The 26,793-nt window shown below is 52.3% G+C and overlaps 1 non-coding gene and 3 pseudogenes across 1 annotated transcript; all 4 read right to left on the bottom strand.

Annotated features, from left to right (window-relative positions):
- Positions 1–14,433: 14,433 nt before the first annotated feature.
- On the bottom strand, positions 14,434–14,613 carry LOC144674560 (U2 spliceosomal RNA; annotated as a pseudogene).
- A 3,350-nt stretch (positions 14,614–17,963) lies between these two features.
- LOC144674561 (U2 spliceosomal RNA) lies at positions 17,964–18,140 on the bottom strand (annotated as a pseudogene).
- A 3,324-nt stretch (positions 18,141–21,464) lies between these two features.
- Positions 21,465–21,645, bottom strand: LOC144674556 (U2 spliceosomal RNA; annotated as a pseudogene).
- A 3,352-nt stretch (positions 21,646–24,997) lies between these two features.
- LOC144674553 (U2 spliceosomal RNA) lies at positions 24,998–25,179 on the bottom strand. Its single transcript, XR_013574576.1, has one exon. It is a non-coding gene; the product is annotated as a U2 spliceosomal RNA (small nuclear RNA).
- Positions 25,180–26,793: the final 1,614 nt, after the last annotated feature.

The following is a 26,793-nucleotide window of genomic DNA, read 5'->3' as shown; positions in this document are numbered from 1 at the left end:
TCCAAGATTTAGTGCATCCCACAACACGTAGTCCTGGACTTTGGATTGTGCCAGTCCGCAACAATCGGTTGGGGACAACTCTTTGTGCTGGAAGACCAACAAGTTTCGGGCAGACCAAAGCGCCTCTTTCACCGAGTTGATGATCCTCCAGCTGCAGTTGATGTTTGTCTCGGTGTGTGTCCCTGGGAACAGCCCGTAGAGCACAGAGTCCCGTGTCACAGAACTGCTCGGGATGAACCTCAACAGCAACCACTGCATCTCTCTCCAGACTTTCTTTGCAAAGGCACAATCCACAAGGAGGTGAACAACGGTCTCTTCCCCACCACAGCCACCTCGAGGGCAACGTGCAGAGGGGGTGAGACTCCTGACGTGTAGGAAGGATCTGACGGGGAGGGCCTTTCTCACCACCAGCCAAGCTACGTCTTGGTGCTTGTTGGAAAGTTCTGGCGATGAGGCATTCTGCCAAATGACTTTGACAGTCTGCTCGGGGAACCATCCCACAGGGTCCACCCTCTCCTTTTCCCTCAGGGCCTCTAGGACGTTACGTGCTGACCACTGCCTGATGGACTTGTGGTCAAAGGTGTTTCTCTGCATAAATTTTTCCACCAGGGACAGGTGGTACGGCACGGTCCAACTACTTGGAGCGTTCAGCGGCAGCGTGGCCAGACCCATCCTTCGCAACACCGGGGACAGGTAGAACCTCAGCACGTAGTGACACTTGGTGTTTGCGTACTGAGGGTCTATGCACCGCTTGATGCAGCCGCACACAAAGGTGGCCATCAGTATGAGGGCGATGTTGGGCACGGTTTTTCCCCCTTTATCTAGAGGCTTGTACATCGCGTCTCTGCGGACACGATCCATTTTTGACCTCCAGATAAAGCGGAAGATGGCTCGTGTGATCACCACCACGCAGGAGTGTGGAATGGGCCAGACCTGCGCCACGTACAGCAACAGCGAGAGTGCCTCACACCTGATGACCAGGTTCTTACCCGCAATGGAGAGGGAGCGTCGCTCCCACATGCCCAGTTTCCTTTTCACCATAGACACTCGCTCCTTCCAGTTTCTAACGCATGCCCCGGTCCCTCCGAACCATATCCCCAGCACCTTCAGGCCGTCAGCCCTGACAGTGAAGGGGACAAATGATCGGTCAGCCCACTTCCCAAAGAACATGGCCTCGCTCTTCCCACGATTTACCTTGGCTCCCGAGGCCAGTTCGAACTGGTCGCGGATGTGGATCAGTCTGCGCACCGACAGCGGATCCGAGCAGAAGACGGCGACATCATCCATGTGCAGGGAGGCTTTGAACTGAGTGCCTCCACTGCCTGGGATCGTCACTCCTCTTATGCCCGGATCCTTCCTGATGGACTCGGCAAAGGGTTCTATGCAACACACGAAAAGAACAGGCGAGAGAAGACAGCCCTGCCTGACTCCAGATTTAATCGGAAAGCTATCTGTTTCCCACCCATTGATCGAGACTGCGTTACTGATGTTAGTGTAGAGCAGTTGGATCCAATTTCGAATTCCCTCCCCAAACCCCAATTTGGAGAGCACATCCACCATGTAGGTGTGCGATATTCTGTCAAAGGCCTTCTCCTGATCCAAGCTGATGAGGCAGGTATCCACACACCTGTCCTGTACATAGGCAATCGTATCCCTGAGCAGCGCGAGGCTGTCCGAGATCTTCCTGCCCGGCACAGTGCAGGTCTGGTCATGGTGGATCACCAATTCCAGAGCGGATTTGACACGGTTGGCGATGACCTTGGACAGAATCTTATAGTCCACATTCAACAGCGAAATGGGTCGCCAATTTCTAATTTCCTCCCTTCCCCCCTTGTGCTTGTAGATGAGGGTGATGATGCCTTTCCTCATGGATTCTGACATGCTGCCGGCCAGGAGCATACTCTCGTACACTTCTAGCAGGTCCGGGCCCATCCAGTCCCACAGAGCCGAATACAACTCCGCTGGCAAGCCGTCGCTTCCGGGAGTTTTACTCTTCTCGAAGGACTCAAGGGCCTTAGTCTGTTCGTCAGGAGTTAGCGGTTTGTCCAGGCTCTCCCATGTACTGTCGTCTAAGACCTCCGTGATGGAGGACAGGAAGGACTGGGAGGCCGTGCTGTCTGTGGGCTTCACGTCATACAATCGGGCATAAAAGGATTTGCTGATCCTCAAAATGTCGGACTGCGATGACTTTAGTGAGCCGTCTTCTTCCTTCAGGCTGCTGATCACAGAGCTCTCTCTGTTACTTTTGGAAGAAGAAATGTGAGCACGTCTCATCCTGCTCCACGGAGCGGACTCTGGAACGGAAGATGATCTTGGAGGCCTCCGAGGCAAAGAGCGAGGCTTGCTGGCCCTTCACCTCTTGGAGTTCCTCCTTGACATCGACCCCCATCGACTGCAGCAGGAGCAGATTCTGCAGGTTTTTCTGGAGTCGGGACATTTCCCTCTGTTCCTTTCTAGCTTTCTGGGTGCCTTTGAGGATGAAAAACGTCTTGATGTTTCCCTTGATCGCTTCCCACAACTGTGTCAGGGACTCAAAGAGGGGTTTCACGGTTCTCCAGCCTTTGTAAGACCTCTTGAGCTCCTCGCTGTGCTCTGGGGTCAGCAGTTGCACGTTTAGCTTCCATGCCCCCCTGCCCACCCTCTGGTCTTCCTCCAAGTGACAGTCAACCAGTAGGAGGCAGTGGTCGGAGAACACCGGCTTGACGTCGGTGGATCTGACTGCGAACGCGCGGGACACAAACAGGAAGTCTATCCTGAAACGGATGGACCCGTCTGGCCGCGACCAGGTGTATCTACGCTGTGCTCAAGCGGCCGTACCGGCATAAAATGGGCAGCCGGCCCAGGCGCCAATACACGGACAGAGAGCTATAACGGGGGCTTCCCGGCGCAACTGAGAACCACGTATGTGTCCCTGTCACCTAGCGCAACCATGAAGCTATTGGAAACAAATTACCCCAACTAAAACCTAGACATGGAAATGAGTCGTTTTGGCAAAAATTGAGGGAAATACGGCAATGCCACGATCTCCATAACAGGGACGTTCGCGGGTTAGTCCGGATAAAACTACCTGAGGCGTTTTGGGGACGGCTGCAGCAAGCGTATCAGGACGGAACCTGGTGTAATGATATCGCTGCAGACCAGGGACAGCAGCAAGCTGATTTCCGAGCCTTTAGAGCAGAAATGGCACAAGTCTTAGGGCAAGCCCCAGTTAATTGGAATACAGTGACTGGAGTAAAACAAGAAAAGGGCGAGAGTGCCCATGAATATGGCAATTGGAAGTTTGAGGCATATTGTAACTATGGGGGTGTAGGTGCACTGGAGGTTCACTAGAGCTTTCCCCACCAGGGACTGCAACGCCACCACGGCCACAAAGATCCTCGCTTTTGAAGTAGTACCAAGGTGGGGAATCCCTTTACAGATAGATTCGGATCAAGGAGCGCATTTTACGGACAGTATTATGAAAAGGACGTGTGAGCTGCTCGGAGTAAAACAGAAATTTCACGTACCTGACCGTCCACAAAGCTCAGGAATGGAAGAATGTATGAACCGCACGTTAAAAAATGCTATTGCAATGGCAAACACAACAACTGGTGGGGGATGGGTGGATGTGCTCCCCTGCATATTGATGCGACTGAGGGCTACCCCCAACAGGACAACTGGTTTAACCCCTTATGAGTTGCTGACCGGGAGGGCTATGCGCTTGCCAGAGGGCAGAGCCACCGGAAGTGAGGATATGGGACCCATCAGAGATAAAATTAAAAACGATATTAAGCAATTGGATGGACAGCTAAAGGAATTACAACAGGAAGTGAAGGACCAACAGGCTATCAGGGATTTAGAAGAGAGGACAAAAGGGGGACTCCCGTCACCACCGGCTGAGGTCGGAGACATGGTGTTTGTTCATATCACCCCTAGCCAACCAGTTTTTGCCCCAAAATGGACTGGACCGTACGGAATTATTCACGTGCCTGCGTCGGTATGAAGGGAAAAGCTAGGTGGAAACACTGGTCGCAACTGAAAAGGTATGATGTAAGTAAGAGAGACTAAATTACCAGGCAGCGGGGGGAAAACGGGCAACGAGCAGTCCGTACTGTGTAGGCCAAGTGGTTTAGGATTCATTCCCGATCTGGAGGACTGGCCATCTGAAAGACAAAAGGGGGAATCCTCAACTACGGGGAGGGTCACCGTGGGCTGTGCACAAGGAGGGACGTAAAGGAGAAAGCTGCCTCTTATATCCAACCTAAACCCTGGTGATCACCAGCAGTGTGCTTCATTACAGAAATAACAATAACCGGGTAACCTCCACGCCAAGATGGAAAAAAGCTGGGTGTCCATGATCATTACCAGGGCCCTGGCTATCGCAGCCACCGGCATACAGAATGTAAACCGTGAAGCAGTGGCCGGTATGGGCTTATACTACAAGAATGTCAGCGACGGATATTGCGTGAAAGGAGGTGTGAATGTCACAACGGAAAGGTCAATGCTCTTCAAGTGTGGCACCGGGCTTACGCAACTATCCATTGGAATGAGCGATGGTGAGAGCCTAGGGCAGAGCTCGCATTCGGGAACGGAACTCCGATGGAAAAATGAGGGCCCACTATGCTTCCAGATCAGCGATGGTTCGGACGGACCCTGGACATGTGCGAAGGGGGCACAGGTCCAGATACAGTGTGTGAGAGATTTTTCGCAATTTACCTTCACACCCCAGGACAACAACAACTGGGGTCACTGTCCCGGGGAGGAGGACTTGGGAATGACAGATACCTGGCATTGGATCTTGAGGGCCAAACACGGAGAGTTGACTGCAACGGCGGACCCCCGGACCGACACCACCCCGCTATCACAGGACACGACAAGAGACGATCTTGCCCAGACATGACCCCTGGGCCACAGAATGAACTGGTACTGTATATGGACGGTGAACTCTTGTATGATAATGTTAAACATGAAATTGTACAGGTAATTGTGAACCTGGCAGGTATGCAACTGCCTGAGTATTGCAGTAACCAAGCGCCCCTACGAAAACTGTACAAATTACTGAGTAAGGCTGTGATTAATCAGCCGGCCGACGCCACGGGTGCCACTAGATTCAGGGGACATCCTGCTTTCCACCGCCAGGAGAGAGAGTTAGTTAACAATGTACTGACAGGGGTGAACACAGGGACTTCCCTGGTAAACTCTCTCGACATTCAAGGAATCAACTCCGAGGTCACGAATCTTAAAGGGATCATGAGGCAGCTTGCTCATGAGAGTAGCGAGGGGTGGTGAAACGGCAGCGGCCCTAGGGGGCAAGAGTGTGGCATCTGTATTGGAAAGCGTACACGTTATAGAGACCCATGCTAAAGCCACCAGCCAATTAACAGAAAGGGAGGAACGACAAGAGGGCAGCACCCAAAAAAGCCAGCTTACGGCCAGTGGATGATCGGGCAATTAAGACACAATCTGGGCCAGATCCAAAGGGGGGAGGTACCGGGCTGGATCAACAGTGCCCGGTAGTGGGGGATGGCCAAGAACCCAGGCGTCATCGACGCATGTACATTGAAAGGAGTGACCAGGGTGTATGCGGTGATTCAGAAGTGCACCTCAAACCAAATGAACGTGATAGGTATGGGCAATCCCCTCAGTCACAGCAGACACGGGCCCACACCCTCAGTATCAAGTGGAGAACATTGGGTTAATCCGAGACAATGACTCCCTCCGGTACTACCCCATAGATATGCATGCCATACGCAAGAATGAGGGCATACACGGGGTATCACTGAGTGGGTGCAGGAGGAAAGGTAGCCTCACAATTTGCTCCCAACCAGTTGGAACGGGGGTGGTGCTGGACAAATGTGGGTACAACCGAACGGAGGGTTGTATATTAGAAATTACCCACAGAGGAAACCATCACACCCGCTCAGGATACAAGGGAACCCCGGCTCCCAGTTAGTATCGGACACGCGTGAATAATGTACGTCCAACAAAGGGATCAGGTCTCAGTCAACCAGGGGGTCATTGTGCTGTGGCCTTTGTCTAATTAATACTATTAAGTTACTGATAATAAAAGATATATAAACTGTGCTCATTTGAACCTCGGTGGAGAAGTGCCTGGATTGCCCAGTGTTTGCTCCCCGCATGCGTAATAAAGGAACCACTTGAATATTGCATCTGGACTCCGAGTGTTGAACTTTTGTACCAGAGTATTCCTCGGTTCTTTCAACGTGTTGGTGGATTGAGCAGACAAGTGGCAGATGAAGTTCAATGTACAGAAGTGTGAGGTGATCCATTTTGGCAGGAAGAATATGGTGAGACAGCATAAAATAAAGGAAGAGCCTCTAAAAGAGGTGCACAAACAGAGGGAACTCAGACGTACATAGGCCATTGAAGATGGCAGGACGTGTTGAGAGCAGTTAATAAAGCAGATAGTATCTTAGGCTTTATTAATAGGGGCATTGAGTACAAGAGTAAGGAGGTCATGTTGAACTCGTATAAGACACTAATTAGGCCTCATCTGGAATACTGCGTCCAGTTCTGGGCGCCATACTTGAGGAAGGATGTGAAGACATTGGAGAGGGTACAGAGGAGATTCACAAGAATGATTCCCGGGATGAAGAACTGTAGCTATGAGGATAGATTGGAGAGGATGGGACTGTTTTCCTTGGAGAAAAGAAGGCTGTGAGGAGAGTTGGTGGAGGTATTCAAGATCCTGAGAGATATGGACAAGGTAAATCGTGAGAAACTGTTTCCACTCAAGTGAACATCAAGGACTAGAGGGCACAGATTCAAAATAATTGGCAAAAGGAGTAAATGTGATGTGAGGAAAGATTAATTCACCCAGAGGGTGGTTGGAGTCTGGAACAAAATTCCTGAGAGGGTGCTGGAGGCATATTCGATCGAGGTATTCAGAAGGGAATTGGATCGTTACCTGAAAAGACAGAATGTGCAAGGTTACGGGGATGAGGCAGGGGAGTAGGACTAGGTGGAAGGCTCTTTCAGAGACCCAGTGCAGACTTGATAGGCCGAATGGCCTCCTTCCACACTGTAAAAAATTCTGTGACATCACAAAGCAGTATCAAGATTTTGTGATTTAGAGATAGATCATGAAATCGGAAATGATCAAAACAAAGGGCGTACATTTATTGTGAGCTGTACAGCCCGAGGGGCTCTAAACAGTTCCCAGTCCCTCGGTACACTGTGGCAGAAGGGTCTTAGACAGCGACCCTTCCCCATTGCGCCTTTGCGGCAGCTGCCCCAAGCTTTAGTGCGTCCCTCAGCACGTAGTCCTCGGCCTTGGAATGTGCCAGTCCGCAACACTCGGTCGGGGACAACTCTTTGTGCTGGAAGACCAACAAGTTTCGGGCAGACCAAAGAGCGTCTTTCACCGAGTTGATGATCCTCCAGCTGCAGTCGATGTTTGTCTCGGTGTGTGTCCCTGGGAACAGCCCGTAGAGCATAGAGTCCTGTGTCACAGAACTGCTCGGGATGAACCTCGACAGAAACCACTGCATCTCTCTCCAGACTTTCTTTGCAAAGGCACAATCCACAAGGAGGTGGACAACGGTCTCTTCCCCACCACAGCCACCTCGAGGGCAACGTGCAGAGGGGGTGAGCTTCCTGGCGTGTAGGAAGGATCTGACGGGGAGGGCCTTTCTCACCACCAGCCAAGCTACGTCTTGGTGCTTGTTGGAAAGTTCTGGCGATGAGGCATTCTGCCAAATGACTTTGACAGTCTGCTCGGGGAACCATCCCACAGGGTCCACCCTCTCCTTATCCCTCAGGGCCTCTAGGACGTTACGTGCTGACCACTGCCTGATGGACTTGTGGTCAAAGGTGTTTTTCTGCATCAATTTTTCCACCAGGGACAGGTGGTACGGCACGGTCCAACTACTTGGAGCGTTCCGCGGCAGCGTGGCCAGACCCATCCTTCGCAACACCGGGGACAGGTAGAACCTCAGCACGTAGTGACACTTGGTGTTTGCGTACTGAGGGTCTACGCACCGCTTGATGCAGCCGCACACAAAGGTGGCCATCAGTATGAGGGCGATGTTGGGCACGTTTATTCCCCCTTTATCTAGAGGCTTATACAGCGCGTCCCTGCGGACACGATCCATTTTCGACCTCCAGATAAAGGGGAAGATGGCTCGGGTGATCGCCATCGCGCAGCAGTCTGGAATGGGCCAGACCTGCGCCATGTACAGCAACAGCGAGAGTGCCTCACACCTGATGACCAGGTTCTTACCCGCAACGGAGAGGAAGCGTCGCTCCCAGATTCCCAGTTTCCTTTTCACCATAGACACTGGATCCTTCCAGTTTCTAACGCATACCCCGGTCCCTCTGAACCATATCCCCAGCACCTTCAGGCCGTCAGCACTGACGGTGAAGGGGACAAAGGATCGGTCAGCCCAGTTCCCAAAGAACATGGCCTCGCTCTTCCCACGATTTACCTTGGCTCCCGAGTCCAGTTCGAACTGGTCGCAGATGTGGATCAGTCTGCACACCGACAGCGGATCAGAACAGAAGACGGCGACATCGTCCATGTACAGGGAGGCTTTGATCTGAGTGCCTCCACTGCCTGGGATCGTAACTCCTCTAATGCCCGGATCCTTCCTGATGGACTCGGCAAAGAACAGGCGAGAGAGGACAGCCCTGCCTGACTCCAGATATAATTGGAAAGCTATCTGATTCCCACCCATTGATTGAGACTGCGCTACTGATGTTAGTGTAGAGTAGGATCCAACTGGATCCAATTGCGAATTCCCTCCCCAAACCCCATTTTGAGAGCACATCCACCATGTAGGTGTGCGATATTCTGTCAAAGGCTTTCTCCTAATCCAGGCTGATGAGGCAGGTATCCACACCCCTGTCCTGTACATAGGCAATCGTATCACTGAGCAGCGCCAGGCTGTCAGAGATCTTCCTGCCCGGCACAGTGCAGGTCTGGTCAGGGTGTATCACCAATTCCAGAGCGGATTTGACCCGCTTGGCGATGACCTTGGACAGAATCTTATAGTCCACATTCAACAGTGAAATGGGTCGCCAATTTCTAATTTCCTCCCTTTCTTCCTTGTGCTTGTACATGAGGGTGATGATGCCTTTCCTCATGGATTCTGACATACTGCCGGCCAGGAGCATACTCTCGTACACTCCTAGCAGGTCTGGGCCGATCAAGTCCCACAGAGCCGAATATAACTCCACCGGCAAGCCGTCGCTTCTGGGGAGATTTACTCTTCTCGAAGGACTCGAGGGCCTTAGTCAGTTCGTCAGGAGTTAGCGGTTTGTCCAGGCTCTCCCGCGTACTGTGGTCTAAGACCTCCGTGATAGAGGACAGGAAGGACTGGGAAGCCGTGCTGTCCGTGGGCTTCACGTCATACAGTCCGGCATAAGAGGATTTGCTGATCCTCAGAATGTCGGACCGTGATGACTTTACTGAGCCGTCTTCTTCCTTCAGGCTGCTGATCACAGAGCGCTCTCTGTGTACCTTTTGGAAGAAGAAACGTGAGCACGTCTCATCCTGCTCCACGGAGCGGACTCTGGAACGGAAGATGATCTTGGAGGCCTCCGAGGCAAAGTGCGAGGCTTGCTGGCCCTTCACCTCTTGGAGCTCCTCCTTGACATCGACCCCCATCGACTGCAGCCGCAGCAGATTCTGCATCTTTTTCTGGAGTCGGGACATTTCCCTCTGTTCCTTTCTAGCTTTCTGGGTGCCTTTGAGGATGAAGAACCTCTTGATGCTTCCCTTGATCACTTCCCACCAGTGTGTCAGGGACTCAAAGAGGGGTTTCACGGTTCTCCAACCTTTGTAATCCCTCTTGAGCTCCTCAATGTTCTCTGGGGTCAGCAGTTGCACATTTAGCTTCCATGCCCCCCTGCCCACCCTCAGGTCTTCCTCCAAGTGGCAGTCCGCCAGTAGGAGGCAGTGGTCAGAGAAGAACACCGGCTTGACCTCGGTGGAGCTGACTGTGAATGCACGGGACACAAAGAGGAAGTCTATCCTGGAACGAATGGACCCGTCTGGCCGCGACCAGGTGTATCTACGCTGCGCTCCGTCTGCAGGGTTGCTGAAGACGTCGTGCAGCTTGGCATCCTTAACTGTTTCCATCAGGGATCTGGACGTAGCGTCCAATCTGCTTCCGGCCCTGCCGGATCGTCCAGCCGCATCGATGATGCAGTTGAAGTCCCCGCCCAGAATGACCGGCCTGGAGGTCGCCAGCAGCAGTGGGAGCTGCTGAAAAACCTCCAGCCGCTCAGCCCCTTGTGCCGGGCCATACACGTTAATTAACCGGAGTGGAGCGTTCTTGTACATTACGTCTGCTACCAGGAGTCGCCCGCCCACCACCTCCTTGACCTCGGAGACGGTGAAGTTGCCTCCCTGCAGCAGAATACCCAGGCCGGAGGAACGAGAGTCGTTTCCGCCCGACCAGATCGATGGCCCGTGGGACCACCATCGTGATCATTGCCTGTAGGAGCTGAGGTGCGGTATCGCACACTCCTGCAGAAACAACAGGTCAGCTTTGACCTTGGCTAGGTAGTCCAAGGTCGCAACACATCGCGTAGTAGATTTAATGCTACGCACATTTATGGATACAATCTTTAAACCCATTTTAAAGCATTTATTCTCCTACCAAACCCACTGTCTCTGAGAGTCCCAGACCTTTAGTCTGCTCCTTCATACCCGTAGTGAGCTCAAATTCCTTCACTTTGGATGGGCTGAGGTAGATCTCCTTGGCCGTGTTCTGCTCCGGTGGCATCTGGAGGTTCACGTAGAGAGCGGGTTTTGAGATGACCTTTGCTGGAGAAGCTTCTCCAAAACTCACCCCCTCTGGGGTGTTGCTGTTCCCGGCTTCCTGGAGCTGGGGTGCGATGATTGCCTCACTGCTCCCAGATTCCAGGGGCTGTGGTGCACTGGCCTCCTCAGGTTGCAGGCAAAGTTGGGGTGCGCTGGTCTCCTTGTTGTCTCCAATTTTCTGGAGCTCGGGTGTCTCGTCCTCCAACGCCCTGGAGCTTTGCCGCCTCTTCTGTCGGTGCCGCTCTGGCACTTCATCATCCGAAGAGCTGCTGCCCTTGTCATCCGTGTCGGATGGGAGACGCCTCTTGCCGCTTCTCTGGGAAACGCCTTTGCTTCTTCTTCGCTCCCTCTTACTTTCCTTCTTCTTCACCGTCCGCCACTCCCCCTGTTGCTTTTCCACTGCTGCCTCCTCCTCCATTGATTCGCTGTCCTGAGGACTGGGAGGTTCAGGGGGTAGTGCTGTTGATTGGCTCTCTGTTGCCTCAATCTCTTTCTCCACCTTGTCTCTCTCTGTGTCCTCCTTTGTCCCGTTGAGCTCCCTGGGGGCCTTGGTGGTTGGAGTGACACGGAACATTTCTTCTGCTTCCCCCTGGTCGGCTTTGGCTGCCTGTGCGTAAGTACGGCAGCGTTTGGGGCAGGTCCTGTAGAGGTGACTTGCCTCGCCACACAGGTTGCAGCACTTGGCCTGTTTGCAGTCTTTTGTCTGGTGCCCTTCCTGTTTGCAGATCTTGCAGAGGGAGGCGCTGCAGTTGGCCGCCACATGACCAGCCTTGCCGCATGAGCGACAATGCTTGGGTTGCCCAGCGTAGACCAGGTAGCCCCGGTTTCCCCCGATAGCGAAACTGGAAGGAGGGTGGAAAATGGCTCCCTTACCATCGGTCTTTAGCGTGACCTTAAACAGGCGTTTGCCTGTCCAGATCCCCAAGTCGTCTCGAATCTCGGTGCCGCTCCCCACCTTATCGAAGTACCTGGTGAGGAAGGTGACCACGTCGGCGACAGGGACGAAGGGGTTGTACACATGCACCATCACCTCACGTTCCCGTTGCAACGGCAGAGAGAAGTGCGGCTCCGCCGTCAGGATCTTCATCTCCGGCAGGTCTCTCTTCTCCTCGAACACCCTCAGGAGCCGGAAGCAGTCTGCCACCCGCTTGAACGTCACGTCAAAATAACCGCCTTTGCGGGAGTCGTGCAGGGTGAAGATCTCCGTAGCTTGGAAGCCGCACGCCTTCAACAGGATCCTCCTGGTGAAGAAGCCCCGATCCATAGGTGATCCTCCTTCGCTGTGGTTCACCGTGACTCGGACGGTGATAGGTAACCCACGGTATGGATTTCGATTGCGATTGGTTATAGCCCTTCCATCCCGACCTTGCCTTGGTAGGACCATGGTGTCGCCCCTGCAACACTTGATCTTAGCCAAAAGGCCGAGAAGCGATTCCATTCGCCTTCCTTGTTACCTGCTGTACCTGCATACTAGCTTTCAGCGATTCGTGCGCGAGGACACCCAGATCCCTCTGTGCTGAAGCATTTCTGAAGTTTCTCTCCATTTGAATAATAAGTCGCCTTTTTATTCTTCTGACCAAAATGGATAACCGCACACTTATTAAACTTATTTAACTTAGTTAAACTCCATCTGCCAAATTTTGGCCCATTCACCTAACCTGTCCATATCCATTTGTAAATTTCTTATTTCTTCATTGCAACTTACTTTCCCACCTATTTTGGTGTCATCTGCAAATTTAGCTATAGTACCTTCTACTCCTGAATCCAAGTAAATAGTTGGGGCCCGAGGACCGAACCCTGTGGCACCCCACTAGTTACAGCTTGGCATCCACAAAAGACCCATTTATCTTGACTCTCTGCTTTCTGTTGGTTAGCCAATCCTCTATCCAAGCTAATATATTACCCTTAGCTGCGTGTGATCTTATCTTGTGTATTAATCTTTTGTGCGGCACCTTATCAAATGCCTTCTGGAAGTCCAGACATACTACATCTACAGGATCCCCGTTATCCACTTTGCTTGTCACATCTTCAAAGAACTCTAGCAAATTAGTCAAACACGATTTACTCTTCGTAAAGCCATGCCGACTCTGACGGATTGCATTTTGACTTGCATTTTAGGAAGGTAGTGGAGGCATTGGAGAGAGTGCAGAAGAGGTTTACGAGTTTGGTTCCAGGGGCGAGGAAGTTGAGTTATGAAGTAAGATTGGAGAAGTTGGGACTGTATTCCTTGGGGAAAAGAAGTCTGAGAGGAGACTTGATAGAGGTATTGAAAATCATGAGGGGTCTGGAGAGAGTAGATAGGGAGAAACTGTTTGCACCGGGGCAAGGATCGAGAAGGAGAGGGCACAGGTTTAAAGTAACTGGCAAAAGAAGCAAAAGCGATAGGAGCAGCGAGCGGTCAGGGTCTGGAATGCACCACCTGATAGCGCGGCGGAGGCAGGTTCAATTGAAGAGGGAATGAGATGATTATTTGAAAAGAAAGCATGTGCCGGGTTACGTGGAGAAGGCAGGAGAAAGGCACGAGGTGAAATGTTCACCGGGAGAGCTGGTGCAGGCACGACGGGCGGAATGGGCTCCTTGTGCAATGTAAGGATTGTGTGAATGTGGATGTAGAGGTTTCGGAGTAGCTGTGTAAAGTGTGTGAGCTTTGAGGAGTGTGTGTTTTGATTGTTGCTGTGTCAGCAGCAGCAGCGGCAGCGGCAGCAGAGAGCTGGTTTAAAATGTTGTGAGGCGAAAGGTGCAGCTGAGAGAGTGTTTGAGAGGTGTATTTGCAAGTGAAAGCTGTTTTTGTATAAGTGAGGTAGAGTGTTTGTGAGATGAGAGTGCTGTCTGTGAGTGTTGGGTGAGCGTGCGTGTTTTTTGTGTGTAGCTGCTGCGGGTGAGTGAGTGAGAGAGAGAGAGAGAGAGAGAGAAAGAAAGAAAGTTGGATAAAAACAAAAAGCTAAAAGCTACTGCGGATGCTGGAAATCCAAAACAAAATAAAAACAGAATTACCTGGAAAAACTCAGCAAGTCTGGCAGCATCGGCGGAGAAGAAACCAGTCAACGTTTCGAGCCCTCATGGCCCTTCAGCAGAACTGAAGCATAGTTTCAACAAGGGAGAAATATAAATTGGTTTAAGGTGGGTGGGGGGGGAAGAGACACATTGAGGGTGTAGTGTGAGCAGATAATCAAAAGATGTCAGAGACAAAAGGGTCAAAGAGGTGTTGAAGGTGGTGGTCTTTGTCTGAGAAAAGTGCTAATTAAGAATGACTAAAGACCTTTAGTCTTTCCACCCCACCCCCACTAGAGCTGTACTTTGAATATCCTGTCTTGCATTCTTAATTAGCACTTTTCTCAGACAAAGACCACCACCTTCAACACCTCTTTGACCCTTTTGTCTCTGACATCTTTTGATTATCTGCTCACACCACACCCTCAATGTGTCTCTTCCCCCCCACCCACCTTAAACCAATTTATATTTCTCCCTTGTTGAAACTATGCTTCAGTTCTGCTGAAGGGCCATGAGGGCTCGAAACGTTGACTGATTTCTTCTCCGCCGATGCTGCCAGACTTGCTGAGTTTTTCCAAAGAAAGTTGGATTTTGGAACATGTACATGTTGAGAAGTAAAGAAAGCAGATGTTTGTAAGAAAACTATTTTTAGCATTGAAAATCCCCTGGAAAGGGGAGGGTGCACCGTTCCCAGAGATACTGCAATACCGGGTCGATGCGTGGAGTGGACGGAGCAAGCCCCTATTCCATCTCCCTGCTCCAAAAATCAATTTAATATATGGTCCCCAGATAAGGGACGTATCAGATATTAAACTGATAAGAACAGATTTTTTTTTTTTTTTTTGTAAAAATATACTTTATTCATAAAATATCTTCAATCACATTCCAAACCATTTCAAAAACAACATTACAAGGGTACAATCCAGGTTAAACTTTTACAAAATGTATCACCAGGTGCATCAGTACAAACAATATTACAATCATTTACAGCCTTTCATTTTGATCTGTACAGCCCGAGGGGCTCTAAACAGTTCCCAGTCTCTCGGTGCGCTGTGGTAGAAAGGTCTTAGACAGCGACCCTTCCCCATTGCGCCTTTGCGGCAGCTGCCCCAAGCTTTAGTGCGTCCCTCAGCACGTAGTCCTGGACTTTGGATTGTGCCAGTCCGCAACAATCGGTCGGGGACAACTCTTTGTGCTGGAAGACCAACAAGTTTCGGGCAGACCAAAGCGCCTCTTTCACCGAGTTGATGATCCTCCAGCTGCAGTCGATGTTTGTCTCGGTGTGTGTCCCTGGGAACAGCCCGTAGAGCACAGAGTCCTGTGTCACAGAACTGCTCGGGATGAACCTCGACAGCAACCACTGCATCTCTCTCCAGACTTTCTTTGCAAAGGCACAATCCACAAGGAGGTGGACAACGGTCTCTTCCCCACCACAGCCACCTCGAGGGCAACGTGCAGAGGGGGTGAGCTTCCTGGCGTGTAGGAAGGATCTGACGGGGAGGGCCTTTCTCACCACCAGCCAAGCTACGTCTTGGTGCTTGTTGGAAAGTTCTGGCGATGAGGCATTCTGCCAAATGACTTTGACAGTCTGCTCGGGGAACCATCCCACAGGGTCCACCCTCTCCTTATCCCTCAGGGCCTCTAGGACGTTACGTGCTGACCACTGCCTGATGGACTTGTGGTCAAAGGTGTTTTTCTGCATCAATTTTTCCACCAGGGACAGGTGGTACGGCACGGTCCAACTACTTGGAGCGTTCCGCGGCAGCGTGGCCAGACCCATCCTTCGCAACACCGGGGACAGGTAGAACCTCAGCACGTAGTGACGCTTGGTGTTTGCGTACTGAGGGTCTACGCACCGCTTGATGCAGCCGCACACAAAGGTGGCCATCAGTATGAGGGCGATGTTGGGCACGTTTTTTCCCCCTTTATCTAGAGGCTTGTAGATCGCGTCCCTGCGGACACGATCCATTTTCGACCTCCAGATAAAGCGGAAGATGGCTCGAGTGATCGCCGTCGCGCAGGAGTCTGGAATGGGCCAGACCTGCGCCACGTACAGCAACAGCGAGAGTACCTCACACCTGATGACCAGGTTCTTACCCGCAATGGAGAGGGAGCGTCGCTCCCACATGCCCAGTTTCCTCTTCACCATAGCCACTCGCTCCTTCCAGTTTCTAACGCATGCCCCGGTCCCTCCGAACCATATCCCCAGCACCTTCAGGCCGTCAGCCCTGACAGTGAAGGGGACAAAGGATCGGTCAGCCCAGTTCCCAAAGAACATGGCCTCGCTCTTCCCACGATTTACCTTGGCTCCCGAGGCCAGTTCGAACTGGTCGCAGATGTGCATCAGTCTGCGCACCGACAGCGGATCCGAGCAGAAGACGGCGACGTCGTCCATGTACAGGGAGGCTTTTACCTGAGTGCCTCCACTGCCTGGGATCGTCACTCCTCTTATGCCCGGATCCTTCCTGATGGACTCGGCAAAGGGTTCTATGCAACACACGAAAAGGACAGGCGAGAGAGGACAGCCCTGCCTGACTCCAGATTTAATCGGAAAGCTATCCGTTTCCCACCCATTGATTGAGACTGCGCTACTGATGTTAGTGTAGAGCAGTTGGATCCAATTTCGAATTCCCTCCCCAAACCCCATTTTGGAGAGCACATCCCCCATGTAGGTGTGCGATATTCTGTCAAAGGCCTTCTCCTGATCCAAGCTGATGAGGCAGGTATCCACACCCCTGTCCTGTACATAGGCAAACGTATCCCTGAGCAGTGCCAGGCTGTCAGAGATCTTCCTGCCTGGCACAGAGCAGGTCTGGTCAGGGTGAATCACCAATTCCACAGCGGATTTGACCCGGTTGGCGATGACCTTGGACAGAATCTTATAGTCCACATTCAACAGTGAAATGGGTCGCCAATTTCTAATTTCCTCCCTTTCCCCCTTGTGCTTGTAGATGAGGGTGATGATGCCTTTCCTCATGGATTCTGACATACTACCGGTCAGGAGCATACTCTCGTACACTCCTAGCAGGTCTGGGCCGATCAAGTCCCACAGAGCCGAATACAACTCCGCCGGCAAGCCGTCGCTTCCGGGGTTTTTATTCTTCTCGAAGGACTCGAGGGCCTTAGTCAGTTCGTCAGGAGTTAGCGGTTTGTCCAGGCTCTCCCGCGTACTGTGGTCTAAGACCTCCGTGATAGAGGACAGGAAGGACTGGGAGGCCGTGCTGTCCGTGGGCTTCACGTCATACAGTCCGGCATAAAAGGATTTGCTGATCCTCAGAATGTCGGACCGTGATGACTTTTCTGAGCCGTCTTCTTCCTTCAGGCTGCTGATCACAGAGCGCTCTCTGTGTACCTTTTGGAAGAAGAAACGTGAGCACGTCTCATCCTGCTCCACGGAGCGGACTCTGGAACGGAAGATGATCTTGGAGGCCTCCGAGGCAAAGTGCGAGGCTTGCTGGCCCTTCACCTCTTGGAGCTCCTCCTTGACATCGACACCCATCGACTGCAGCCGCAGCAGATTCTGCATCTTTTTCTGGAGTCGGGACATTTCCCTCTGTTCCTTTCTAGCTTTCTGGGTGCCTTTGCGGATGAAAAACCTCTTGATGCTTCCCTTGATCGCTTCCCACCAGTGTGTCAGGGACTCAAAGAGGGGTTTCACGGTTCTCCAACCTTTGTAATCCCTCTTGAGCTCCTCAATGTTCTCTGGGGTCAGCAGTTGCACATTTAGCTTCCATGCCCCCCTGCCCACCCTCAGGTCCTTCTCCAAGTGGCAGTCCGCCAGTAGGAGGCAGTGGTCAGAGAAGAACACCGGCTTGACCTCGGTGGATCTGACTGTGAATGCACGGGACACAAACAGGAAGTCTATCCTGGAACGAATGGACCCGTCTGGCCGCGACCAGGTGTATCTACGCTGCGCTCCGTCTGCAGGGTTGCTGAAGACGTCGTGCAGCTTGGCATCCTTTACTGTTTCCATCAGGGATCTGGACGTAGCGTCCAATCTGCTGCCGGCCCTGCCGGCGAGTGTTGGGTGAGAGTGCGTGTTTTTTGTGTGTAGCTGCTGCGGGTGAGTGAGTGAGTAAGAGAGAGAGAGAGAGAGAGAGAGAAAGAAAGAAAGTTGGATTTTGGAACATGTACATGTTGAGAAGTAAAGAAAGCAGATGTTTGTAAGAAAACTATTTTTAGCATTGAAAATCCCCTGGAAAGGGGAGGGTGCACCGTTCCCAGAGATACTGCAATACCGGGTCGATGCGTGGAGTGGACGGAGCAAGCCCCTATTCCATCTCCCTGCTCCAAAAATCAATTTAATATATGGTCCCCAGATAAGGGACGTATCAGATATTAAACTGATAAGAACAGATTTTTTTTTTTTTTGTAAAAATATACTTTATTCATAAAATATCTTCAATCACATTCCAAACCATTTCAAAAACAACATTACAAGGGTACAATCCAGGTTAAACTTTTACAAAATGTATCACCAGGTGCATCAGTACAAACAATATTACAATCATTTACAGCCTTTCATTTTGATCTGTACAGCCCGAGGGGCTCTAAACAGTTCCCAGTCTCTCGGTGCGCTGTGGTAGAAAGGTCTTAGACAGCGACCCTTCCCCATTGCGCCTTTGCGGCAGCTGCCCCAAGCTTTAGTGCGTCCCTCAGCACGTAGTCCTGGACTTTGGATTGTGCCAGTCCGCAACAATCGGTCGGGGACAACTCTTTGTGCTGGAAGACCAACAAGTTTCGGGCAGACCAAAGCGCCTCTTTCACCGAGTTGATGATCCTCCAGCTGCAGTCGATGTTTGTCTCGGTGTGTGTCCCTGGGAACAGCCCGTAGAGCACAGAGTCCTGTGTCACAGAACTGCTCGGGATGAACCTCGACAGCAACCACTGCATCTCTCTCCAGACTTTCTTTGCAAAGGCACAATCCACAAGGAGGTGGACAACGGTCTCTTCCCCACCACAGCCACCTCGAGGGCAACGTGCAGAGGGGGTGAGCTTCCTGGCGTGTAGGAAGGATCTGACGGGGAGGGCCTTTCTCACCACCAGCCAAGCTACGTCTTGGTGCTTGTTGGAAAGTTCTGGCGATGAGGCATTCTGCCAAATGACTTTGACAGTCTGCTCGGGGAACCATCCCACAGGGTCCACCCTCTCCTTATCCCTCAGGGCCTCTAGGACGTTACGTGCTGACCACTGCCTGATGGACTTGTGGTCAAAGGTGTTTTTCTGCATCAATTTTTCCACCAGGGACAGGTGGTACGGCACGGTCCAACTACTTGGAGCGTTCCGCGGCAGCGTGGCCAGACCCATCCTTCGCAACACCGGGGACAGGTAGAACCTCAGCACGTAGTGACACTTGGTGTTTGCGTACTGAGGGTCTACGCACCGCTTGATGCAGCCGCACACAAAGGTGGCCATCAGTATGAGGGCGATGTTGGGCACCTTTTTTCCCCCTTTATCTAGAGGCTTGTACATCGCGTCCCTGCGGACACGATCCATTTTCGACCTCCAGATAAAGCGGAAGATGGCTCGAGTTATCGCCGTCGCGCAGGAGTCTGGAATGGGCCAGACCTGCGCCACGTACAGCAACAGCGAGAGTACCTCACACCTGATGACCAGGTTCTTACCCGCAATGGAGAGGGAGCGTCGATCCCACATGCCCAGTTTCCTCTTCACCATAGCCACTCGCTCCTTCCAGTTTCTAACGCATGCCCCGGTCCCTCCGAACCATATCCCCAGCACCTTCAGGCCGTCAGCCCTGACAGTGAAGGGGACAAAGGATCGGTCAGCCCAGTTCCCAAAGAACATGGCCTCGCTCTTCCCACGATTTACCTTGGCTCCCGAGGCCAGTTCGAACTGGTCGCAGATGTGCATCAGTCTGCGCACCGACAGCGGATCCGAGCAGAAGACGGCGACGTCGTCCATGTACAGGGAGGCTTTTACCTGAGTGCCTCCACTGCCTGGGATCGTCACTCCTCTTATGCCCGGATCCTTCCTGATGGACTCGGCAAAGGGTTCTATGCAACACACGAAAAGGACAGGCGAGAGAGGACAGCCCTGCCTGACTCCAGATTTAATCGGAAAGCTATCTGTTTCCCACCCATTGATTGAGACTGCGCTACTGATGTTAGTGTAGAGCAGTTGGATCCAATTTCGAATTCCCTCCCAAAAGCCCATTTTGGAGAGCACATCCCCCATGTAGGTGTGCGATATTCTGTCAAAGGCCTTCTCCTGATCCAAGCTGATGAGGCAGGTATCCACACCCCTGTCCTGTACATAGGCAATCGTATCCCTGAGCAGCGCCAGGCTGTCAGAGATCTTCCTGCCTGGCACAGAGCAGGTCTGGTCAGGGTGAATCACCAATTCCACAGCGGATTTGACCCGGTTGGCGATGACCTTGGACAGAATCTTATAGTCCGCATTCAACAGTGAAATGGGTCGCCAATTTCTAATTTCCTCCCTTTCCCCCTTGTGCTTGTAGATGAGGGTGATGATGCCTTTCCTCATGGATTCTGACATACTACCGGCCAGGAGCATACTCTCGTACACTCCTAGCAGGTCTGGCCCGATCAAGTCCCACAGAGCCCAATACAACTCCGCCGGCAAGCCGTCGCTTCCGGGGGTTTTACTCTTCTCGAAGGACTCGAGGGCCTTAGTCAGTTCGTCAGGAGTTAGCGGTTTGTCCAGGCTCTCCCGCGTACTGTGGTCTAAGACCTCCGTGATAGAGGACAGGAAGGACTGGGAGGCCGTGCTGTCCGTGGGCTTCACGTCATACAGTCCGGCATAAAAGGATTTGCTGATCCTCAGAATGTCGGACCGTGATGACTTTACTGAGCCGTCTTCTTCCTTCAGGCTGCTGATCACAGAGCGCTCTCTGTGTACCTTTTGGAAGAAGAAACGTGAGCACGTCTCATCCTGCTCCACGGAGTGGACTCTGGAACGGAAGATGATCTTGGAGGCCTCCGAGGCAAAGTGCGAGGCTTGCTGGCCCTTCACCTCTTGGAGCTCCTCCTTGACATCGACCCCCATCGACTGCAGCCGCAGCAGATTCTGCATCTTTTTCTGGAGTCGGGACATTTCCCTCTGTTCCTTTCTAGCTTTCTGGGTGCCTTTGAGGATGAAAAACCTCTTGATGCTTCCCTTGATCGCTTCCCACCAGTGTGTCAGGGACTCAAAGAGAGGTTTCACAGTTCTCCAACCTTTGTAATCCCTCTTGAGCTCCTCAATGTTCTCTGGGGTCAGCAGTTGCACATTTAGCTTCCATGCCCCCCTGCCCACCCTCAGGTCTTCCTCCAAGTGGCAGTCCGCCAGTAGGAGGCAGTGGTCAGAGAAGAACACCGGCTTGACCTCGGTGGATTTGACTGTGAATGCACGGGACACAAACAGGAAGTCTATCCTGGAACGAATGGACCCGTCTGGCCGCGACCAGGTGTATCTACGCTGCGCTCCGTCTGCAGGGTTGCTGAAGACGTCGTGCAGCTTGGCATCCTTTACTGTTTCCATCAGGGATCTGCTGCCGGCCCTGCCGGCGAGTGTTGGGTGAGAGTGCGTGTTTTTTGTGTGTAGCTGCTGCGGGTGAGTGAGTGAGAGAGAGAGAGAGAGAGAGAGAGAAAGAAAGTTGGATTTTGGAACATGTACATGTTGAGAAGTAAAGAAAGCAGATGTTTGTAAGAAAACTATTTTTAGCATTGAAAATCCCCTGGAAAGGGGAGGGTGCACCGTTCCCAGAGATACTGCAATACCGGGTCGATGCGTGGAGTGGACGGAGCAAGCCCCTATTCCATCTCCCTGCTCCAAAAATCAATTTAATATATGGTCCCCAGATAAGGGACGTATCAGATATTAAACTGATAAGAACAGATTTTTTTTTTTTTTTTGTTAAAATAGACTTTATTCATAAAATATCTTCAATCACATTCCACACCATTTCAAAAACAACATTACAAGGGTACAATCCAGGTTAAACTTTTACAAAATGTATCAGCAGGTGCATCAGTACAAACAATATTACAATCATTTACAGCCTTTCATTTTGATCTGTACAGCCCGAGGGGCTCTAAACAGTTCCCAGTCTCTCGGTGCACTGTGGTAGAAAGGTCTTAGACAGCGACCCTTCCCCATTGCGCCTTTGCGGCAGCTGCCCCAAGCTTTAGTGCGTCCCTCAGCACGTAGTCCTGGACTTTGGATTGTGCCAGTCCGCAACAATCGGTCGGGGACAACTCTTTGTGCTGGAAGACCAACAAGTTTCGGGCAGACCAAAGCGCCTCTTTCACCGAGTTGATGATCCTCCAGCTGCAGTCGATGTTTGTCTCGGTGTGTGTCCCTGGGAACAGCCCGTAGAGCACAGAGTCCTGTGTCACAGAACTGCTCGGGATGAACCTCGACAGCAACCACTGCATCTCTCTCCAGACTTTCTTTGCAAAGGCACAATCCACAAGGAGGTGGACAACGGTCTCTTCCCCACCACAGCCACCTCGAGGGCAACGTGCAGAGGGGGTGAGCTTCCTGGCGTGTAGGAAGGATCTGACGGGGAGGGCCTTTCTCACCACCAGCCAAGCTACGTCTTGGTGCTTGTTGGAAAGTTCTGGTGATGAGGCATTCTGCCAAATGACTTTGACAGTCTGCTCGGGGAACCATCCCACAGGGTCCACCCTCTCCTTATCCCTCAGGGCCTCTAGGACGTTACGTGCTGACCACTGCCTGATGGACTTGTGGTCAAAGGTGTTTTTCTGCATCAATTTTTCCACCAGGGACAGGTGGTACGGCACGGTCCAACTACTTGGAGCGTTCCGCGGCAGCGTGGCCAGACCCATCCTTCGCAACACCGGGGACAGGTAGAACCTCAGCACGTAGTGACACTTGGTGTTTGCGTACTGAGGGTCTACGCACCGCTTGATGCAGCCGCACACAAAGGTGGCCATCAGTATGAGGGCGATGTTGGGCACCTTTTTTCCCCCTTTATCTAGAGGCTTGTACATCGCGTCCCTGCGGACACGATCCATTTTCGACCTCCAGATAAAGCGGAAGATGGCTCGAGTGATCGCCGTCGCGCAGGAGTTTGGAATGGGCCAGACCTGCGCCACGTACAGCAACAGCGAGAGTACCTCACACCTGATGACCAGGTTCTTACCCGCAATGGAGAGGGAGCGTCGCTCCCACATGCCCAGTTTCCTTTTCACCATAGCCACTCGCTCCTTCCAGTTTCTAACGCATGCCCCGGTCCCTCCGAACCATATCCCCAGCACCTTCAGGCCGTCAGCCCTGACAGTGAAGGGGACAAAGGATCGGTCAGCCCAGTTCCCAAAGAACATGGCCTCGCTCTTCCCACGATTTACCTTGGCTCCCGAGGCCAGTTCGAACTGGTCGCAGATGTGCATCAGTCTGCGCACCGACAGCGGATCCGAGCAGAAGACGGCGACGTCGTCCATGTACAGGGAGGCTTTTACCTGAGTGCCTCCACTGCCTGGGATCGTCACTCCTCTTATGCCCGGATCCTTCCTGATGGACTCGGCAAAGGGTTCTATGCAACACACGAAAAGGACAGGCGAGAGAGGACAGCCCTGCCTGACTCCAGATTTAATCGGAAAGCTATCTGTTTCCCACCCGTTGATTGAGACTGCGCTACTGCTGTTAGTGTAGAGCAGTTGGATCCAATTTCGAATTCCCTCCCCAAAGCCCATTTTGGAGAGCACATCCCTCATGTAGGTGTGCGATATTCTGTCAAAGGCCTTCTCCTGATCCAAGCTGATGAGGCAGGTATCCACCCCCCTGTCCTGTACATAGGCAATCGTATCCCTGAGCAGCGCCAGGCTGTCAGAGATCTTCCTGCCTGGCACAGAGCAGGTCTGGTCAGGGTGAATCACCAATTCCACAGCGGATTTGACCCGGTTGGCGATGACCTTGGACAGAATCTTATAGTCCACATTCAACAGTGAAATGGGTCGCCAATTTCTAATTTCCTCCCTTTCCCCCTTGTGCTTGTAGATGAGGGTGATGATGCCTTTCCTCATGGATTCTGACATACTACCGGCCAGGAGCATACTCTCGTACACTCCTAGCAGGTCTGGCCCGATCAAGTCCCACAGAGCCGAATACAACTCCGTCGGCAAGCCGTCGCTTCCGGGGGTTTTACTCTTCTCGAAGGACTCGAGGGCCTTAGTCAGTTCGTCAGGAGTTAGCGGTTTGTCCAGGCTCTCCCGCGTACTGTGGTCTAAGACCTCCGTGATAGAGGACAGGAAGGACTGGGAGGCCGTGCTGTCCGTGGGCTTGACGTCATACAATCCGGCATAAAGGGATTTGCTGATCCTCACAATGTCGGACCGTGATGACTTTACTGAGCCGTCTTCTTCCTTCAGGCTGCTGATCACAGAGCGCTCTCTGTGTACCTTTTGGAAGAAGAAACGTGAGCACGTCTCATCCTGCTCCACGGAGCGGACTCTGGAACGGAAGATGATCTTGGAGGCCTCCGAGGCAAAGTGCGAGGCTTGCTGGCCCTTCACCTCTTGGAGCTCCTCCTTGACATCGACCCCCATCGACTGCAGCCGCAGCAGATTCTGCATCTTTTTCTGGAGTCGGGACATTTCCCTCTGTTCCTTTCTAGCTTTCTGGGTGCCTTTGCGGATGAAAAACCTCTTGATGCTTCCCTTGATCACTTCCCACCAGTGTGTCAGGGACTCAAAGAGGGGTTTCACGGTTCTCCAACCTTTGTAATCCCTCTTGAGCTCCTCAATGTTCTCTGGGGTCAGCAGTTGCACATTTAGCTTCCATGCCCCCCTGCCCACCCTCAGGTCCTTCTCCAAGTGGCAGTCCGCCAGTAGGAGGCAGTGGTCAGAGAAGAACACCGGCTTGACCTCGGTGGATCTGACTGTGAATGCACGGGACACAAACAGGAAGTCTATCCTGGAACGAATGGACCCGTCTGGCCGCGACCAGGTGTATCTACGCTGCGCTCGGTCTGCAGGGTTGCTGAAGACGTCGTGCAGCTTGGCATCCTTAACTGTTTCCATCAGGGATCTGGACGTAGCGTCCAATCTGCTGCCGGCCCTGCCGGCGAGTGTTGGGTGAGAGTGCGTGTTTTTTGTGTGTAGCTGCTGCGGGTGAGTGAGTGAGTGAGAGAGAGAGAGAGAGAGAGAGAGAGAGAAAGAAAGAAAGTTGGATTTTGGAACATGTACATGTTGAGAAGTAAAGAAAGCAGATGTTTGTAAGAAAACTATTTTTAGCATTGAAAATCCCCTGGAAAGGGGAGGGTGCACCGTTCCCAGAGATACTGCAATACCGGGTCGATGCGTGGAGTGGACGGAGCAAGCCCCTATTCCATCTCCCTGCTCCAAAAATCAATTTAATATATGGTCCCCAGATAAGGGACGTATCAGATATTAAACTGATAAGAACAGATTTTTTTTTTTTTTTTTTTGTAAAAATATACTTTATTCATAATAAATCTTCAATCACATTCCAAACCATTTCAAAAACAACATTACAAGGGTACAATCCAGGTTAAACTTTTACAAAATGTATCACCAGGTGCATCAGTACAAACAATATTACAATCATTTACAGCCTTTCCTTTTGATCTGTACAGCCCGAGGGGCTCTAAACAGTTCCCAGTCTCTCGGTGCGCTGTGGTAGAAAGGTCTTAGACAGCGACCCTTCCCCATTGCGCCTTTGCGGCAGCTGCCCCAAGCTTTAGTGCGTCCCTCAGCACGTAGTCCTGGACTTTGGATTGTGCCAGTCCGCAACAATCGGTCGGGGACAACTCTTTGTGCTGGAAGACCAACAAGTTTCGGGCAGACCAAAGCGCCTCTTTCACCGAGTTGATGATCCTCCAGCTGCAGTTGATGTTTGTCTCGGTGTGTGTCCCTGGGAACAGCCCGTAGAGCACAGAGTCCTGTGTCACAGAACTGCTCGGGATGAACCTCGACAGCAACCACTGCATCTCTCTCCAGACTTTCTTTGCAAAGGCACAATCCACAAGGAGGTGGACAACGGTCTCTTCCCCACCACAGCCACCTCGAGGGCAACGTGCAGAGGGGGTGAGCTTCCTGGCGTGTAGGAAGGATCTGACGGGGAGGGCCTTTCTCACCACCAGCCAAGCTACGTCTTGGTGCTTGTTGGAAAGTTCTGGCGATGAGGCATTCTGCCAAATGACTTTGACAGTCTGCTCGGGGAACCATCCCACAGGGTCCACCCTCTCCTTATCCCTCAGGGCCTCTAGGACGTTACGTGCTGACCACTGCCTGATGGACTTGTGGTCAAAGGTGTTTTTCTGCATCAATTTTTCCACCAGGGACAGGTGGTACAGCACGGTCCAACTACTTGGAGCGTTCCGCGGCAGCGTGGCCAGACCCATCCTTCGCAACACCGGGGACAGGTAGAACCTCAGCACGTAGTGACACTTGGTGTTTGCGTACTGAGGGTCTACGCACCGCTTGATGCAGCCACACACAAAGGTGGCCATCAGTATGAGGGCGATGTTGGGCACGTTTTTTCCCCCTTTATCTAGAGGCTTGTACATCGCGTCCCTGCGGACACGATCCATTTTCGACCTCCAGATAAAGCGGAAGATGGCTCGAGTGATCGCCGTCGCGCAGGAGTCTGGAATGGGCCAGAGCTGCGCCACGTACAGCAACAGCGAGAGAACCTCACACCTGATGACCAGGTTCTTACCCGCAATGGAGAGGGAGCGTCGCTCCCACATGCCCAGTTTCCTCTTCACCATAGCCACTCGCTCCTTCCAGTTTCTAACGCATGCCCCGGTCCCTCCAAACCATATCCCCAGCACCCTCAGGCCGTCAGCCCTGACAGTGAAGGGGACAAAGGATCGGTCAGCCCAGTTCCCAAAGAACATGGCCTCGCTCTTCCCACGATTTACCTGGGCTCCCGAGGCCAGTTCGAACTGGTCGCAGATGTGCATCAGTCTGCGCACCGACAGCGGATCCGAGCAGAAGACGGCGACGTCGTCCATGTACAGGGAGGCTTTTACCTGAGTGCCTCCACTGCCTGGGATCGTCACTCCTCTTATGCCCGGATCCTTCCTG

The sequence above is a fragment of the Cetorhinus maximus genome, unplaced genomic scaffold (genome assembly GCF_964194155.1).
Source record: "Cetorhinus maximus unplaced genomic scaffold, sCetMax3.hap1.1 HAP1_SCAFFOLD_698, whole genome shotgun sequence".
Lineage (NCBI taxonomy): Eukaryota > Metazoa > Chordata > Chondrichthyes > Lamniformes > Cetorhinidae > Cetorhinus > Cetorhinus maximus.
Note: the sequence above shows the minus strand (reverse complement) of the source record. Positions and strands in the feature narration are given on the sequence as shown.